Genomic DNA, 19,552 nt, shown 5'->3' with positions numbered 1-19,552 from the left:
AACATTTTAATGTACGACACTTGCGGTGAAACACAAGATTATGGTTAAAGTGTTTGAGGCCACCATTGCTACTATACTGCCGTACTACTTTATGTGGAACATTTAAATAAATAATGAATTAAAAGTGGCTCCTGCGAGAGGCGTTCAACAAGTAATGCAGCACATTTTTTTCCTCGATCCATTTCGGCTGAAAAAAATGCGAAATTTGTTGTGGGACATCATGGAATATTCCCCCTTCAGCCCCTTTAGTTTCATTAAGTTCCGATAGGTGGCGGCGCTTCAAAATGGCATCTGTAACGGAGCATCGCAGATATTCATAGGCGCTTGCAGAACGTCTACAGGGGCCTGGCAGTGAACAAAAGCACGGTAAGTCGTTGGGCAAGGAGTCTATCCCGTAACAAGGTCAACCCTAAAGTACGCATCTCGCACCTCTCGGCTTCCATCTGTACGGCCCAATGAAGCATGCTCTCTTGGAGCAGTGCGTGGATAATAGGGAGGTTATTTATGCAGCAATGCAGCAAGACGTTGGATCCTACGTCGACGAGTATAGTGATACTATGCAGATGTACGGCCCGCCCGGTTGGCCGTGCGGTCTAACGCACGGCTTTCCGGGCGGGAAGGAGCGCCTGGTCCCCGACACGAATCCGCCCTGCGGAACAATGTGCTTTGAAAAAAATTTTGCATTTCTTACTAAACACCCTCGTACTTTAAAAGATGCGGCAGTCTGCGATGTCTCTTAAGACAGGTCAGCCTTAGATTTTGTACACAAGCCGACGTTTTGATACGTTCGGAAAACTCCACCTGCAGCAAGCACAGAATTTATACAAGAAAGTTTTCTTCAATTTTTGTTTAGTTAAAGACTGTATTATATGAATTCATTGTGTCTATTCTTTCGGACCACGCATTCGTATAATTGATTCACATAGATGGGCAATGAATCCACTTTCTTCAGTGCGGATGCAACAACTACGTCTTATCTTCCTGCAGAAATCTCAAGAGTAGCGGCCATGGAGGTAACGGACAAGGACTGCGGATATATGGTGCTCTGTGGAAATGTGCGTCGGTAGTGAGGGGTGTCGAGATAGTCCGCGTAGGTGCGCTAATACTGTGGCGCAGTGGCTAGCGGTCTTGCCTAGTGAATGGGAGATTCTGGGTTCGAATCCCGGTCCGGTACACATTTTCACTCGTCGCCGCTGATTCCGCGTAATGTCGCTATGCAGCTGACGTCGTCTATTCACTTCCTTTTCTTTGTCACCCCTACACCCTCAATTTACTAATTAATAATTATGAGTGTCAGTCAAATGAAAACCAGAGGGATGGATAAAAGTAAGTAAACTGTTTATTATTTCAAAAGTAATCGCCATAACTGTTAATACATTTATCCCGCTGTGAGATAAGACGATCAATGCCTTCGTGGAAAAATGTTTGCGGTTGCCTGGGTTGTATCCAGGAGCGCACCTCTTCGTCCACCCACACGTTGACGAGACTCTTTGGACTGCACTGCTGACGTTTCGCTGGGAATCACTTACATATCCTCCATACTGTCCCGATCTCTCACAATGCGATGTTCATATTTTTGCATCCCTGAAGAAACACATTCGTGGCCATTAATTTGCTTCAGACGAAGAGGTACAAGTCTCAGTACATTTTCCGTAGGCAACCGCATATATTTTTTGCACGAAGAAAATGGCCATCTTGTCTCACAGTGGGATAAATGTGTAAACAGTTATGACGATTACTTTCGAAACAATAAATAGTTTACTTACTTTTTTTCCATCTCTCGTATTCGTTTGACTGCCTCTTATAAATTAATGGTCTAGTTATTTGTGGGATTGACCTCTAGAAACCGCCTGTGGCTGGAACAGCCGCGCCTAGATGTCGAAGAGGTACACCAAATCTCACGTACATTGAAAATTATATCACATGAAGTGGACTTCATTGGTCAGTTAGCGCTTCCTGGAGGAAATACGGGGTTTCCAGTGTCACTACCCCCTTCTGCATGGTTCGCGACTGGAATTTTTCATTCATTTTGCGACCAACGTGCTACGTTTAGACGGAACAGCTCCATGAAATCTTTATAAAGGGATCATTTTACATACAAATTATGTTGTTCTACGTTCCTCGGACGTGTTGCTTCTGAGCTACAGAAAAGTAGCGTTAGCTCCGTAAATGTGCATGATACATACTATTCTATCACTATATTATTCTGAAATATCAGGTGCACCAAGATCGATTGCAAATCTTTTTATTGATTAGCGGTTTCAACAGATCTGTGCTGTCATCATCGAATCTTGTAACACATTAACAAAAGATTATAAGATCCGATGATGACAGCACAGATCTCTCGAAACTGGCAATCAATAAAAAGATTTACAAGCGATCTTGGCATACCTGATATTTCAGAATAATATAACAGTTCAGATCGCCACCAGTTGTTGACAGAATGTCAAACATATATAATATTCCATTATATACCATTTTACGATCTTCTTCTGAGCAGATGCACAAATAGTGCCCGAACTCTTACGGGAATCGGCAGTAAAGCCGCAAGTAATGAGTATGATGGGCAGGCACACTACGAATATAGTGCGGGACAATAAGTTGGGAATGTGAGTTTCACAGCCGGCACAGTAGCTCAGCGTGTTCGGTCAGAGGGTTAGCTGCCCTCTGTAATAAAAAAAACTGAGTTAATCGATCAACAACGAACTTGAACGGATGTCTTACGACGTCCGCCCTGAGCAGATGCAACGAACAAAAGCGAACAAAATGAGAATTTAAAAAAATGGATAGAGAGTCTGCCATGTAAGCAGGAGATCCCGGGTTCGAGTCCTGGTCGGGGCACACATTTTCCACTGTCCCCGTTGACGTATATCGACGCCTGTATGCAGCTAAGGGTATTCATTTCATTGTAATATTCCATTACTTTCAGTATGTTTTGTACGTCGTTTGATTTTCGAAACGCATCGAAAAATCTAGTTTTTCTTCGCTTTTCTATTTTCACTGCCTCCTGCATTCCTTAATACATACATCTTCTTCCTCATAATATCAACAAGAGACGCTTACCATTAAAAAAACCTCACTAGTGTTATCATGACAGAACGCTATCTTCGTCAATAATAAGGTGCGGCTTTATGTTCCAAAGACATACAGGCACTAACGTATGTAAAGATATTACACGACTTTTTTTTCAAAATTCAATCGTGCAGTTGTTTCGGTTCACAGGCAGTGAGTAAACGTATGTTCACGAGCTCTAAACTTGACCAAGTGATAGGCTAATGGGCTGTAGGTGGTAAGACAGACCTGTCCAGTGTTGGCGCCCAGCCGCGGGCTGAAATCCGGCAGAAATGTATGCCGTTCCTCAGTTCGCTGTAAGCACCACGTGCCGTGACAAATTCTGCCAGCAGCCAAGCCCACTGTTAAGGTACGTTCACAACTGCGCAACATTACTAGTGCTTTAGTTGCATGCGCCCGTTGCACAAAGAGGCAAGGCGGTGTGTGCAACAGTGCAGGAGGCACGCATGCCTCTCAATTGCGCGCACGACCACAGTCCGCAGGTAGCGGGCTCTTCCCATCCCACTCGGGGATTCTGTTCGTTTGGTACTCTGTTTTACTACGTCTCACTATCAAAAGATTCACTTCCTCGCACGCCTTCAAATTTTCCTTTACTGAAGCGTTTTGGTCGAAAGTTGTAACGAGAAACACATGAATTTGAAGGGCCTAAACGTGCACTTCCTTGTTTGTGGTGGGTTACTTCGACAGATTATAAAAACAAAGTAAAACGAAATGACCGTCAACAGTTTATCTCATAAATACCTGCAATGGTAAGATCTAACAAAATAAGAAACCTTTCTTTCTACCGACGAATAGTTGCTGAAGAAGGGTACTGATACTGGGACCCTTTATGTGCAAAAGCCGTCCCGGGTCCATTACGAATCGCTGTGATCCACAAATATTTTGTGTCGATGAGAGCAAATAATAGAACACAGAAAACATGACTATAATTGAAATAGTAGCTTTTCTGCTGGAAAATTTGGAAATTTATGGTAAGATCTTATGGGACCAAACTGCTGAGGTCATCGGTCCCTAAGCTTACACATTACTTAATCTAACTTAAACTAACTTCCGCTAAGGAGAACACACATACCCATGCCCGAGGGAGGACTCGAACCTCCGACGTGGGAAGCCTCGAGAACCGTCACCGGACGCCCCGGACTGCGCGGTTACCCAGCGTGGCTTTTTTTTTTTTTTTTTTTTTTTTTTTTTTTTTTTTTTTTTTTTTTTGACAGGTACTTTAGAATCATATATTTGCCGTCTAAATCCCTCAAACAGTGTGGGAAATTCTGCCTCAGTTCAAGATATCGCGCTACATCCAAATACTCTTCTCCAGAATTTTGAAGGTGAAGGTAAACGAAAACAAAAAACTCAAACTCCAACTGAACACCTCTGACAAAATAAAACCCACTCCTCAGTCTCCATCCACCCCATCCATCCACCCACCCACACACACACACGCATACACACTCCACACGCATAAACACTGACTGCATCTGACTGACGTATATGTGAAGGGAAATGTATTATCCCTGCAATGCTTCCATTTCCTATAGCTCTACAGTTTTGCATATTCATAAATAAACACTTACATATTCATGAACTACTGAAAGTAAACTTTAAGCATTTTCCAGAGAAATAAGAGCGAAATCGCCGTCAAGCTAGCTTAGTGTTGTTTTCCAGGGATTCCACCAGAGCCTGGAAAACTTCTGGGATTATGTTAAATTTCTGTGTGTAGATACCTTGACCTGCAACTTCAAATGGGTAATTGTCTCCGGTAGCAAGACTTCGAAGTGTCAAAGCTAACTTTGTTGCCAGTCTTACAGAGTCTGTATTTTGGGGTTTCCTTCGCTATCAGTGGCCTAGCAGGATGAGGCATTACTTAGAAATCGTGAGTGCAATTATTAAATAGAATACTCCTTGCGATCTTTGTCTGTTCGTCCACGCTCACATATGCAGTACGCAAAATTTTATTAACTGCACTTCTTTCTATGATTTAGTCGATTTCGTCTTTGGCTCAAAATATTCCGGTTGCAGCAAAAGTTACTGATCGCAAAGCAGATATCTTGATCACGGAGCAATGTGCGAAGTTCTGTCTAGGTGTGAAAGGAATGAGTCTCGCGCACATTTCGACCAAGAGGAGTGCAGTGACACTTGCCACCTTGGTAAACACAGGTGCGCAGCTACTTGGCGCAGGGCCACAGATGTAAAACCCATTATTAGTGAGAGTTTACGAAAATTTTTGTTTTGGTTGTGCCGTTGTCTTTGCATCCAGGATAAAGAGGGACGATCCTGAATTCAAAATTTATTTCGCCGGTCTTGTAGAAAAACATCCTTGTATTTATGATCACAGCAATGTTGAACACAGAGACAGAAATGCCAAGTATAATAAGTGTGAAATTATTGGAAGTGAAATATTTGACACAGGTACAGTAAATAACCGCTGCAGAATTAAAAAAAATACGTAATTCGGTTTTCTAAAAACAAGTTTGCGAATGTTTTTACTGATTTGCTGGATGTAATGTAACGGTACGTAGCTACACACGTATTTTGTTCTACCAAAACATTGCTCAACTTGACCTAAGAGGGAAAGTACAGAACCGATTTCCCAGCTCCATAGCATTGTATGTAGGTCTCTGCAACTTTCTTGCCTTTTAATGTGAAATCTCTAAGTGGTTTAGAGTACACAACATTACGTAAGACATCCATTTTATTCATGTCAGAATTTATTGATGTGACCTCTCGGAACTTCACACTAACATATTAAACGGCACTAACATATTAAAGGCCTTTCCTCACAACTTCCTATCCTACATAATCTGTAATTAAATGTGTTCCTTTCGTTAGTTGATGTCTACTAGGATATGGTCTCCTTACATGTGAAACGAACAGCCTTATCTTTATCAAAATAATAAGGAAATGAGCAGTCCGGCAAAGGTGTAGGATTCGATGTGGCACTTGCCTACAAACAATGCTTTACCTAATGAACTTTCTTTTAATATTCTACATACCTGACGGCTCACCACACGATGACGCAAGAAGTAACACCATTAAGCCCCCTCCAAAAAATGGGATCTCTCCCCATGTCGCCACCAACGATGGTCGTCCAGGATAATGCTGCGATTCACCGCTCAGCTCAATGTTAGGCCATTCCACGCTTCCTGATCACGGCAGCACCCCAGTTGCAGCAGTATGTGTAGCGGTGTTAAGCGTGGCCTCCGCATGGGACTGTAATTCCTTAGTCGGGCTGCTGATACGCTCTTACCAATGGTGCGGTGTGACACATAACTTTGCAGGGGACCCCTTACTTGTTCCTGGACGGCAAACGCAGTCCTGATGCAAAGTGTCTGGTGCACAATGCGGCGATTCTCGCTTGTTGTGGTTCGGACGTCGACCGGAACATTGGCGACGAGTCCGCCTGCCGTCACGTTCCCGTGTTGTCCAGCATCAGCCACTGTCGCGTCCGAATGCTCCACAAATCTGGACACTGAACTATTCGTCCAGTCGACCAAATGCAGACCCACAATGAAGTCCCTTTCAAATTATGTCAAGCGTCGATGACACTGTCTCACACATGTTCGCAGCACCCCCCCTGTCCTTCAGAAATCACTCAGCATCTGATGCTGTTCACGTCGGGTCTGTGTCCTACCAAGCATGGAAACAACAATGAACACGAGCAACACTAATGCACTCTGGTGGCCATTCTATCTGTCACAGAGTACTGCAACAGTAAATATTTATTCGCCCGTCGTTGGAGTGCACGCGCGCAAAGTTACATTGACTTTGACCACGTCCTCTTTTTTTGTCAGGTACTGTATAAAGCGAGCGCACTAAAAATAAAACTAAAGATTTATTCTTTTTACCATCAGTCTTTCGAGCGGTTTTAAGCAGCCCGCCACAAATGCCTTTCCTGTGCATACCTCTTCATTTCAGTGTAGCACTTGCACCCTACGTCCACCATTATTTCCTGGATATATTCCAGTCTAAGTCTTCGCCAGCCGTTTTAACCCTCTGCAGCTTCTTCTAGTAGCATGGAAGTTATTCCTTAATGTCTTAACACATGACGTATCATCCCATCTTATCATTGTTTCCAAATGCGTCTCTCCTAGCCGATTTCTTGAAGGGACTCTTCATTTCTTACTTTATCAATCTGCCTAATATACAACATCCTTCTGCAGCACCTCATCTCAGTAGCTTCGATTCTCTACTTTTCCGGTGTTCCCATGGCCAGTGATTCCCTCCCGCACAATGTTGTGCTTCAGACGTACTTCCTCGGAAATTTCTTCCTCAAATGAAGGCCGATGTTTGATAGTAGTAGACTTATTTTGGCCATAAATGCCCTTTTTGCCTGTTCTTTTCTGCTTTTTAAGTGATTTCTTCGTCCGTCTTGTGTTATTTCGCCTTCCCTTCGTCTACTTTGTGGTCCTCAGATTTAATGCTGTTCGTCGCTGATCTAATTTCTATTACTTCTAATTACTTTCGTCTTTCATATGCTTTCTCTCAATCCATAATGTATGCATATTAGACTTCATTCCACTCAAGAGGTCCTGCAGTTCTTCCTCATTCTCAGTGTGGTTATCAATGTCATCCGCTAAACTTACCATGGACAACGAAAGATATACTCTATGAAAATCTATTTCGGAAATATTGCTGCGGCTATGGGTAACTCGAACTCTTTGCTATATCCTTTCTCCGTGTTAGTGCTGCTGCATCGCGGGAGAGCCTCTATCAGTTTGGAAGGCATGAAGAGACACAAAAGAAAACGATCAAGAAACAAAGAAAATTTCATTCAAAGAGAGGGACGCTGTATTTCTGAAGCTTGCTCACATAGCGCACGGCCCCCAAAAAGCAGAGATCTTAGTAGATATAACTGTATTCTTTATTTAATAGAGAAGTAGTTAATGACAATGCAATGTGTTAACATTTGGTTCTGTAATTGTTGGAGCCCGCATCTCGCGGTCGTGCGGTAGCGTTCTCGCTTCCCACGCCCGGGTTCCCGGGTTCGATTCCCGGCGGGGTCAGGGATTTTCTCTGCCTAGTGATGGCTGGGTGTTGTGTGCTGTCCTTCGGTTAGTTAAGTTTAAGTAGTTCTAAGTTCTAGGGGACTGATGACCATAGTGCTCAGAGCCATTTGAACCATTTTGTAATTGTTGGAGTGCCTGGGGATAAAATTTAATGAGTGGCATTATTAAAACAATGAATTGTAATACTACTAAAGTATAAAAACTATTTAGGTAATGCTTCTTATTCAGTATTCCGTTAACTGCCAGTAAAGATTTCATCCATAATATTTCTTCGAATCTTTGTGAGAAAGCAAACCCTTGGGTTGCCCACATTATCTTCATTAGCTAACAAATAGCTCTCCTCATGCGGAATACGAATGATCCGCTAAGGTCCGGCGTAAACTTGTTGCCATTTCTTTTTTACCATTTTAATTGTCGATGACTTAATAAGACCTCATCGCCTATGTTACATGTCACAGTTCTACGCAATTCACGACCGAATTTGGCCTTCCTCAGTCGCGCAGCATGCTTTAGTGATTCACTCACGTCGTCCAACAACGACTTCCTATCTTTGTTTGGCTTAGCCAAGATCGGTGAAGGTTTAATCCACTCATTAGATTCGGGCTTGTTGTATATTATCTGCGTTGGAGTATGCCTGGTGGATGAGTGCGCCACGTTGTGAATCTCTTCAAAGACCGACACGTACTCTACCCACTTATATTTTTGCGTTGCAGCATAAGTGCGAATAAATCTGTTAAAGTCTCTAAATATACATTCAACTGGCGACACTTCTGCATGATATTGTCATACCAAGATATGCTTTATGTCTCATTTTAACATACAGTCCGCCGCGCGGGATTAGCTGAGCGGCCTTGGGCGCTGCAGTCATGGACTGTGCGGCTGGTCCGGCGGAGGTTCGAGTCCTCCCTCGGGCATGGGTGTGTGTGTTCGTCCTTAGGATAATTTATGTTAAGTAGTATCTAAGCTTAGGGACTGATGACCTTAGCAGTTAAGTCCCATAAGATTTCACACACATTTGAACATTTTGAACATACACTCCTTCCAAGCCTTGCTGTGATGCGTTATCTGATAGAATAGCACTCGGCTAACCAACATTAGTTACGTAGTTTTCAATTAGGTGACTCAACATAGGCTTAACATTAGTAGACCTTATTGGGTACATTTTAACGTATTTCGAAAGACATAAAGACAATTACATATTTAGATATACATCATGTAGTCGGAAGCGAGTTGGCCTAAGGAATGGAGTAAGAGGCTTTATAACAAGGTTGATGTGGCTAGATATCAATCCAAACATAAGCCTTGGTCACACCAGGTTCCTGATCGAAGACTTCCAGATTTTTCTTTAACAAGCTGGCTAATTCAGTTGAGTATTCAGATTCGACTACTTTATTCTGGATAACGTTTCCCACGTCCGACAAGGTGTCTGTTGGTAAACTACTTAGTTCACAACTGTCAATAAAATACAATATATTAGTACCTAAACAATTAATCTTTATTCTCTTGCAGAATCTGCCGTGCAATTCCAATTTTCTCACCAGGTTCAAAACAATAATTCGCTCGTCATTGGCTAGGGTGCAGATCCCTTTTAAGAGGTCAATTACCGCATTTTTGGCTCTCATAAAATTCCAGCCCTAGAAGCGCGTATAAGATAGTGTAGAAGATAACAAGAAGGTGCTTAATTGACTTTCCCCTTGTGCGACCACTTCTACTGTCCCCGAGACTTCACAGGAACGGAATGAGCACTCAGCGCACCTGACAACGTGCAGTTTGAAACTGGCAACACAGGCAATCTTTGCTTACTATTCAATTGTTTAAACAGGCAAACGCTCATCACACTAAAAGTCGCTCCAGTATCGAGCAGAATACTTACAGATTCGTTATTTATTGAAACTTGGGCATCCTGTACGATTTCAGCTGGTTTCATTCTACGTCCACTTGGATTTTGCTAGGAATTCTTCTCGAATGTCCATCCCTTCGTTGTATGTTACTTCTAATGATCTTTCACCTTCCTCTTTAGGGTGACAGCCACTTCCGGTAGGCGTAAGGAGGCTGGCTCTAGCTTTTGATTCAGCTGTCCTGTCATTATTTACTTTCTCTACAACTACCACTCGTACTTCATGGTTCTGAGCTGCCCACTCACGATTTTGATTACACGGCCTAATTTCAATTTTATTTATAATTTGAGGTGGCATGTACTGCCCTGACGTCTCTATTACGTTTGCAGACTCTGCCCATGCAATGGCTGATTGGTTACCCCATTGGACGTGTCTCCTGTTATTATTCCCGGTGGCATATTATGACGACTATATTTTTGCTTCCGTGTGTAGATGAATGAACCATTATTACTGTTGTTCGGTCTCTGTCCATAATGCATATTATTATTATTGTGCTGATGATCATGTGAATTGGACCTTCTGTTTCCCAAATGATCGCCGTTATACTGATCACTATTATAATTTCGATTATTTGTATTACCATTATTATATTGCGATTTTCCGTTGCGGTGGTTTTCGTTGCAACAGTTACCGTGGTATACATTGTACTGATTCGCACTATATATCTGATTTCCGCCTAGCGTCCTCTTGTGTTACATCTAACAAGTCTGTTACTGACAGGAATTGAACTAAGTCATCATCGGGTACATTAATTCGTTTCTCTCGCAAGTCAATTGGCAATTTCCCTTTCAGAACTCTTAAAACCGGTCTATGGTTGATGGGTTCATCCCAATATCGGGTCTTATTTATGTACCTTTCTAAATACTTTCGAAGTGTGCCCTTTTTTGTGTTGTAAAATTCTGGACTGTAAATGCCGTTTCTAAGTTTATTTTACTAACTCTGCGACCAGCATTTCGCAATAAATAGTTTTTCGAACTCACAGCATGACGTACAAGTCTTAGGTACCTCAGATGCCCATAGAGAGACTTCACCACTGGTTTTCGACACTATAAACTGAATTTTGTCGTTCTCATTCCAGGATTTAGCAAACACATTTAGAAAACTTTTTGTGAGCACTATAGGGTGAACAGAATTTTTCTCTGTTGAAAACGTATGGAATTGCCTTGTTTTAAATGTACTATTTTCGACCTGTGCCCACGAAGTTGCACTTCGACGGTCGAAATGTCGATTCCCGTAATCTGAACCTTCGCTACTGCCAACAGAATTGTCTCGGTAGACGTTCCCCCTCCTTTTATGTACCTCTAGGTTGATCGGTGAACGTTGATTGAACAATCTGTCCAGCGATTTTAGCTCGGTTGACTCGCCTACCATACGCGATAACTGATTGCTGACTTGACTCTGCCAAAGATTACCTTTTCTTTAATATTATGAAACTCAGTTTTAAATTGTTCTGTGATGTCGGTGATACCGGGTATCGATGTTTCCTGCTTGAGCGATTTACTAACTGACTCTACAGCGCTCTGAACTTGAGATCGTACCTCCTCTGATTTTTCCTCTATCCACTCGGATATTTTTCTCTCAATCATTTTCGTCTGACCCATTAAATAATCGTCAATATACTCTCGAGCTATTGACTGTAATTTACTTTGATCAATAGATCATCTGTTCCACGTTTCTCTTTCACATCCTTCTCTAGCGTATTTACCGATTCCTGTAAGGTATCATGCTTACAAGCTGACTTTAAGTCCAGTCGCAGTTTCTCGAGTTCGTTAGCCAACCTATAATGTCTTTCCTTATTTTGAGCTTCCAACGATCTAATCGAGCCTATTTGATTTCCTCTTTAAATTCTCGATCCTTTCGATCCCGTTCTTACTTAGCCTGTAATATTCCCCCTTTAAAGTCTCAATCTTTCTGATCCCGTTCTTCCCTGTGTTTTCATTCTTGTGCCTCCCGTTGCCGATTAGCTTTTAATATCTCCTCCTTAAATTCTCGACCCTTCTCCTTGAATTTAATTAAAAAGTCAGAGAAACCATCCACCCTAACTTCATTTGTAGATTTACCCATTCTGCTAGGTCGTACAGTGGAATCACTATCGGGTATCTACTTTCCAACTCTACTTTCAATCGTTTCAGTCGCAAAGAACGTGTTTATTCCCGTCGCATTCGATGATTCTAATTCTCCTGCCCTATTCATCTGTTCAGGGAATACGTTTTCCATCCTATTATCATCCATCTCTGTTCTCTCCTACTTAGCCGTATCTTCGTTAACATCCCCTGCTTCAGATCTCAACCCATTGGACTTCTTTGACGTGGTCAGATACTACAGATTACTACCAATCAACAGTAACACAGCTACAGATACACAACACACACTTACTGTGTGGGCTACAATATCAATTTGACAATGCGATAAACTTCCCTTAGTCATCCGCCAGCTGTCCCATTACAATTAATTGAAGCACAATGAGCTATGACTCAAACATTAAATATCCATTACTTCGGCAAGCACCCCGTGTCAATTATTTCAATACGTACTTGGGTTTTTTATCTTATAACACCAGTATGTATGTCTCCCTCAGGCACGACGTCTATCGCTTTCAGTTCGTTGTAGTACCTCCTTCCTGTCACTCCGGGCGTAGTTTCTCGAAGACAGCGTACATGTAACAGGAGCTAGTTTACATGAATTGTTATTTCGTGCCCGCATCTCGTGGTCGTGCGGTTGCGTTCTCACTTCCCACGCCCGGGTTCCCGGGTTCGATTCCCGGCGGGGTCAGGGATTTTCTCTGCCTCGTGATGGCTGGGTGTTGTGTGCTGTCCTTAGGTTAGTTAGGTTTAAGTAGGTCTAAGTTCTAGGGGCCTTATGACCACAGCAGTTGAGTCCCATAGTGCTCAGAGCCATTTGAACCATTTTGTTATTTCGTTCGTATACAGTCACTAAATAGTTCACAAAATCCCTTGTATAAACTGTATATTGTTGATTTGTTACCTTCGAGCCCCACGTCGGGCGCTATTTGTGACGCCTCCTATTGTTGCCTACTGGCGCTTCCACGATCAGCGAAGGTGTAATATTCTTTTTCTATGCCCAGCTGGTATTCTTCACCTCATCGAGATACGTGAAAGCGAGGCGACACAACACTATCTGTCATTGCAGTCAACATTTGTTGATCAACAAGTTTAAATTCAAATTATTACCATCAGCTAGAGGCGTTGTTTAGCGGTTACCGCCAAATATGCGCATTAACTGTTAGTAGGCGACCGCTTCGCGTTTCAGAATGGACTGATATTTTTGATTCTGCGTAGCACATGTACACCGAATTATTTCCTTCATAAGTCACAGGTTCATTTAACACAGTTTATTTGATATGATTTGCTAGGAGGGATATTCATACTTGAACTCGATAATAAATGTCTATAATCGAAAGTCAAAGAAATTTACTTTTAATTAGCCCGACTTCCAGTGAGGTGTTAGCTATTTCACGCAGTGGCGCGTGAACTTAAGAGTCACGAATATTCAGAACTACGACGCTAAAATCTCGGGCACTAAAATCTCGAACGCAAAGCCTCCCAGACGCTCAAGACTCACAGATGCTAGAGACTAACAGACGCGAAAGACGTTAACGATACGTGCTTTAAAACGAGAAATAGTGGTTTTAGATGAAATATGGGAATTGTTTACGGCCAGTTCGGATAAATTTTAGTTTAAAAAAAAAAAGGCCAGATATGTAACGAGGGGCTACAATACACAGCGCACGTCACGCAGGTTTGTAGGTAGTGGGCAAAGCTAAGAGCGTTTCCACTGAAAGGCAGGGATGGCTGCCGCCCCCACCCTCAGAAACATGTTCGCAAACCGAACTCGCACCTTGCCAGACCAAATAGACAGACGTGTCAGTTCAGTACGAGTTTGAAGAAAGGACATATAACACATACTGACCAGGAGCAAGTGTGCTCAGAACCATTCGCCGTGATTCTCTAAGACTATTTCGTCCTTCACAGCGAAAGTAACATAAGTTGCCCCATAAGTTCGTCCACCGATAGGTGTCAAGCACGCCTCACACCCTGTAGCCAGCCGATCCAGAATTACGTCTTCGAAATTCCACTGGCAGGGCCACAATACTTTCTCATTTTATTTCACATGTCTAGTTCCCTAAGACCAAATTGTGGAGCAAATCTCCATGGTCATGGAACGTGTTAGTACGTGAAAGTACAACAGAAGAGTAATAACAGATAAAACAAAATGTTTGTGAATCATAAAAAGACGACAGGCTATAAGTTTTATTTAAAAACAATCAACAATATAACGAAGGAATCAACTAAATTTTTCAAGGAACGAGAAGGAATAGAAGGAGTGTCTTCAGTTTTTATTTGAAAGCGCTTGGATCACTGCTAAGTTTTTTTAATTCTGTAGCTTACTGAAAATGCATGTAACAGAATATTGCACGCCTTTCTGCGCAAGACTCAAGGAAGTGCGATCCATATGCACATTGGATTTCTGCCTAGTATTGACTGAGTGAAAGCTGCTAATTTTTGGGAATAAGGGGATATTTTTAACAAGAAAGACATTAAAGAATATGTATATTGAGAGGCCAACGTTTGAATACCCAGAGTAATGAACAGGGGTCGACAAGAGGTTCGCGAACTTACACCACTTATTGCCCGAATCGCGGGTTTCTGAGCCAAAAATACTCTTTGAGAACAGGAAGAGTTACTCCAAAATATAATACTATACGTCGTAAGGGAATGAAAATAAGCAAAGTAGACTATTTTTCGTGTCGAACTATCACTTACTCTTCTAGCAGTAAAAAGGCAGAATTAAATCTTTGAACAAAATTATGAACATGAGCTTTCCATGACAGTTTACTTTCTCTCTGAACACCTAGAAATTTGATCTGTTCAGTCTCACCTAGAAATCTGAACTGTTCAGTCTCACAAATAATATGCCCATTCTGTGTAATTAAAACGTCAGCTTTTGTTGAACTGTGTGTTAAAAACAGTAAAAACTAAGTCTTACTGTGATTTAGCGTTAGTTTATTTTCTACAAGTCATGAACTTATGTCTTGAACTGCACTATCTGAAACAGTGCCAAGGTTGCACACAATATCCTTTACCACCAAACTAGTGTCAACAGCAAAAATAAATATTTTAGAATCTCTTGTAATACTAGTAGGCATATCATTTATTTAAGTAAGGATCAGGAGTAACGCCATCACTAATCTCTGGGGCACTCCCCCCCCCCCCCCCCCCCCCACACTCCTCCATTTAACCGTGCCCCACTCGGACCCTTCATCACAGCAATTCTCTATAGAATGACCTTTTGCTGTCGCCTTAAAGTAAGAGGAGAACCAATTATGAGCTGCTCCCCGTATTCCATAATGGTCCAACTTCTGGAGCAATATTTTGTGATAAACACAAGCAAATGCCTTAGGTAAATCAAAAAAGACACCTAGCATTCGATACCTTTTGTTTCATCCGTCCAGTACCTCACAGAGAAAAGAGAAAATAGCGTTTTTAGTTGTTAAACCACTTCTAAAACCAAACTGTACATTTGATAGAAAATTATGTGAAATAAAATGATGAATTATCCTTACATATAAAGCCTTTTCAATAATTTTAGCAAACAGTGATGATAAATAGGTCTAAAATTGTCTACATCATTCCTTTCTCCCTTTTTATGAAGCAGCTTTACTACTGAGTTCTTTAATCGTTCAGGAAACTGATAATTCCTGAAGGAAAAATTACAAATATGGCTAAGCATAGGGTTAACATGAGCAGCACAGTACTTAAGTATTCTGCCAGATACTCCATCGAATCCCTGAGAGTCCTTAATCTTCAGTGCGTTAATTATTGACTCAGTGACTTCCTTGCAGTATCACAGAGGAGAATTTTAAGTATCAGTCTCCGAAAGGCATTTTCCAAGATAGTTACATGATTCCCTGAAGAAACTCAGTTTTTATTTAATTCAGCAGCTATATTTAGAAAGTGATTGTTAGATACTGTCCATGTATCTGACTTATGAGTTGCAGAAATATTTTTAATATGCACTGACTTTATATCCTCGAGCTTGTGCTGCTGACCAGACATTTCCTTCACGAATTACCATATGGTTTTAATTTTACCCTGTGAATTAGCTATTCTGTTTGCGTACCATATATTCTTTGCCTTCCTAATAACATTTTTAAGCACCTTACAATACTGTTTGTAATGGGATACTGTACCTTGATAGTGACTACTTCTGACGTTTTGATATAATTCCTGCTTTATTCTACATGATATCATTATCCCACTAGTGAGCCACTCAGGCTGCCTTTTACTGCTAGTATTCTGTTTAGAACATTCTAATAGAAAGGAACTCTCAAAGAGCATGAGAAATGTGTTAAGGAAAGCATTGCATTTGTCATCTGTGTTATCAGTACTATAAACATCCTGCCACTCTTGTTACCTAATGAGGATTCGAAAACTGTCTATTGGCCTTGGATTAGCTTTTCTACATGGTTTGTAATTATATATAACATTTATTTGAGTAAAAAATCTTTTAGTGTTAAAATTTGTGCATCATGGTCTGAAAGGCCATTCACTATTTTACTAACAGAATGCCCATGTTTGAAGAATGGATAAAATTATTTTCTATGGTTGTGTTGTTGTTCTCCTGCACTCTAGTTGGAAAAAAATACAGTCTGCATCGGATCATATGAATTTATGAGATCTTCCAACATCCTTTTTCTTGCACGGTCACGTACAAAATTAATACTGAAATCACCACATATAAATAATTTTTGGTACTTTCAATAAAGTGAACCAAAAACCCTCTCTATCTTGCACAGAAATGCTTTGAAGTCGGAGTTAGGGGACCTATAAATATCAACAGCCATGTAATTGTAGAAATGCAGCGTTTATAACGTGCGCAAGGTGCCGATGGCATTACTGTTACCTCTGTTTCATGATGAGTATAACCCCAGAACGAGTGAATCATTAATTATAAAATAATAAAAGGATTTAATTTTATATACGATCTTGTCGTGTACGCCTTCCAATCTTGTCCTGGGAATTTATTTGAAGAGTCCCGGTGGAAGCTGTAACTACAATCCTTTCTTGGAAATTTGTTTGATATCCCAAATTTAGTTTGCATTTCATGTTTTTTTACGCAAATATTAATAAATACAATATATTGAGCATTAACTCGGTTTACTTGCAGTGTGAGTAAAGTAAAAATTGAAAATAAAATGTTGGAGGCTTAAGACTTGATTCCAAGCCCCTTCGATAACCGTCCGATACTCTTCCCATTGCGCCAAATGCTGCCTGGAAACCACGCTGACGTAAATAGCTCATGCCTCGCCAGACCCACGACAAAAATGTAATTTTTTTTTCTAAATGCTTGGCTATCTTCTGCCATTTTCATTTCTGTTCAAGCCCTAAACAACACATAAATCTGGACAAAATCAATATGATGAGTAGGTGCTGTCTCCTTGTCAGTAGAGTTGGCTGTGCGGGGAAGAGCCGGTTCCTCAGTTACCGCGGATCCGTATGTGCAGTGGATCAAAACCCATTTTACTGAGCAGCACTCATACAGCGGCTCATGAACGGCATCGTGGCGTCATCAGTGACACAGGGCGGCTGAGCCCATTCCAATACCACGAGGTGACAAAAGTAATGGGATATCGTATCGGACCTCCTTGCCCGGTGCACTGTAGCAACTCAACGCGGCATGGACTCAACAAGTCGTTAGAAGTCGCCTGCAGGATTTTGTGCACGAACTGAGCACCCATTATGGCCCATAGATGTCTGGCAGGATTCATGTGAGAAGATTTTACGCCGTGATTATGACCGCACAATGGAAATTAATAGACTTCTAAATCAGAATGGTAGTTGGAGCTAGGCGCATGGGACCTTTCATAGCAGAAATCGTTAGGGAATTCAGTATTCCAAGATCAACAGTGTCAAGGGTGTGCCGATAATACCAAATAACAGGCATTATCTCTCACCCCGAACAACGCAACGGCTGACGGCCTTCACTAAAAGACCGAGAACCGCGGCTGTTCTTAAGGCTGCCAGTGCTAACAAACTAGCAGTATTGGTGAGATAAACATCTGGGTGGCTGAATCATTTGGGCGAGTTGTCCAGAATGTTCTTCAAACCAATCGCGAACGATTGTTGTCCTGTGACATGACGCATTGTCATCCATAAAAATTTCATCGTTGTTTGGGAGCGTGAAGTCTAGGAATGACTGCAAACTGCTTGCAAGTAGCCAAACATAACCACTTCCAGTCAATGAACGGTTCAGCTGCTCCATTCCATGCAAACACAACCCACGCCATTATGGTGCCACTACCATCCTGCGTAGTGCCTTGTTGATAGCTTGGGTTCGTGGCTTCGTGAAATCTTCACCACACTCGAACTTTATCATCAGCTCCTGCCAACTGAAATCGGGACTGATCTGACCAGGGCACAATTTTATAGTCGTGTAGGATCCAACCGATATTGTCTCCAGCTCAGGAAAGACGCTGCAGGCAACTCGCGTCGGTCGTCTCTTGCCATACCCCATTAACTCCAAATTTCGTCGCATTGTCCTCACGGTTAGTTTCGTGTTTCGCCCCACAATGATATCTGCGATTATCTCACGCAATGCTGCTTGTCTGTTAGCACTGGCAGCCTTGGCAGCCGCGATTCTCGGCCGTTTAGTGAAGGCCGTCGGCCATTACGTTGTCCGGGGTGAGAGATAATGCCTGTAATTTGGTATTATCGGCACACCCTTGACACACAGTTGATCTCGGAATACTGAATTCCTTAACGATTTCAGAAATGATATGTCCCATGCGTCTAGCTCCAACTACCATTCTGCTTTCGAAGTCTATTAATTCCCGTTGTGCGGTCACAATCACGGCGAAAACCTTCTCACGTGAATCACCTGAGTGCAAATGACAGATCTGTTTTTTTTCCCTTTATTGTAATTTTAATCACCTGATACAGGCGGGCTGGCAGCAGCATGGTACGCTGCTCTTCAGCCTTAAGTGGAACAATAACATGACATATAGGTGATACAGACAAGACAGTAAAAACGGCGGGCAAAAAAAAGGAGATACAAAAAACAAGTAACAAGAAGCCGTTCACGCTGGACGCGAAAAAACAGTAACACTTGGGGACACGGCGCACAGAACACGGATGACGGCGACGGCACACGTGAACAGTTGAGGCGTGACGGTGACAGGACACGAAACACAAATCGAGGCACACACATAACACACAGATGGCGATGATCTCCGGCGCTCGAAAGTCCACTGTGCGTGTACGAGTCCGGGAACCTGCCAAGAGTGGAGGAGGAGGAGGAGGAGGAGGGGAATGGGAGAGGGGAGAGAAGAGAGAAGAGATGCCATGGGCAGAGGAGAGAGGGGAAGGGAGGAAGGGGGAGGGGAAGCCCGGGGGAAGGGGAGGAGGAAAACAGATCTGCCAATGCACTGCCCTTTTATACCTTGTTTACGCGATACTAACGCCACCTGTACGTGTGCCTATCGCTGTCCCATGACTTTTGCCACCTCAGTCTAAAGCACGTGCCAGCAGAGCACAGTGGCGTTGTAGCGTTGTGCCGTAA

At 42.2% G+C, this 19,552-nt stretch overlaps 1 protein-coding gene across 5 annotated transcripts in view; it reads left to right on the top strand.

The window, feature by feature from the left end:
* Positions 1–19,552, top strand: part of LOC126188873 (gamma-aminobutyric acid receptor subunit beta) — a 621,229-nt gene that overhangs the window by 517,888 nt on the left and 83,789 nt on the right. The window lies entirely within an intron of this gene.

The sequence above is a fragment of the Schistocerca cancellata genome, chromosome 5, assembly GCF_023864275.1.
Source record: "Schistocerca cancellata isolate TAMUIC-IGC-003103 chromosome 5, iqSchCanc2.1, whole genome shotgun sequence".
NCBI lineage: Eukaryota > Metazoa > Arthropoda > Insecta > Orthoptera > Acrididae > Schistocerca > Schistocerca cancellata.
Note: the sequence above shows the minus strand (reverse complement) of the source record. Positions and strands in the feature narration are given on the sequence as shown.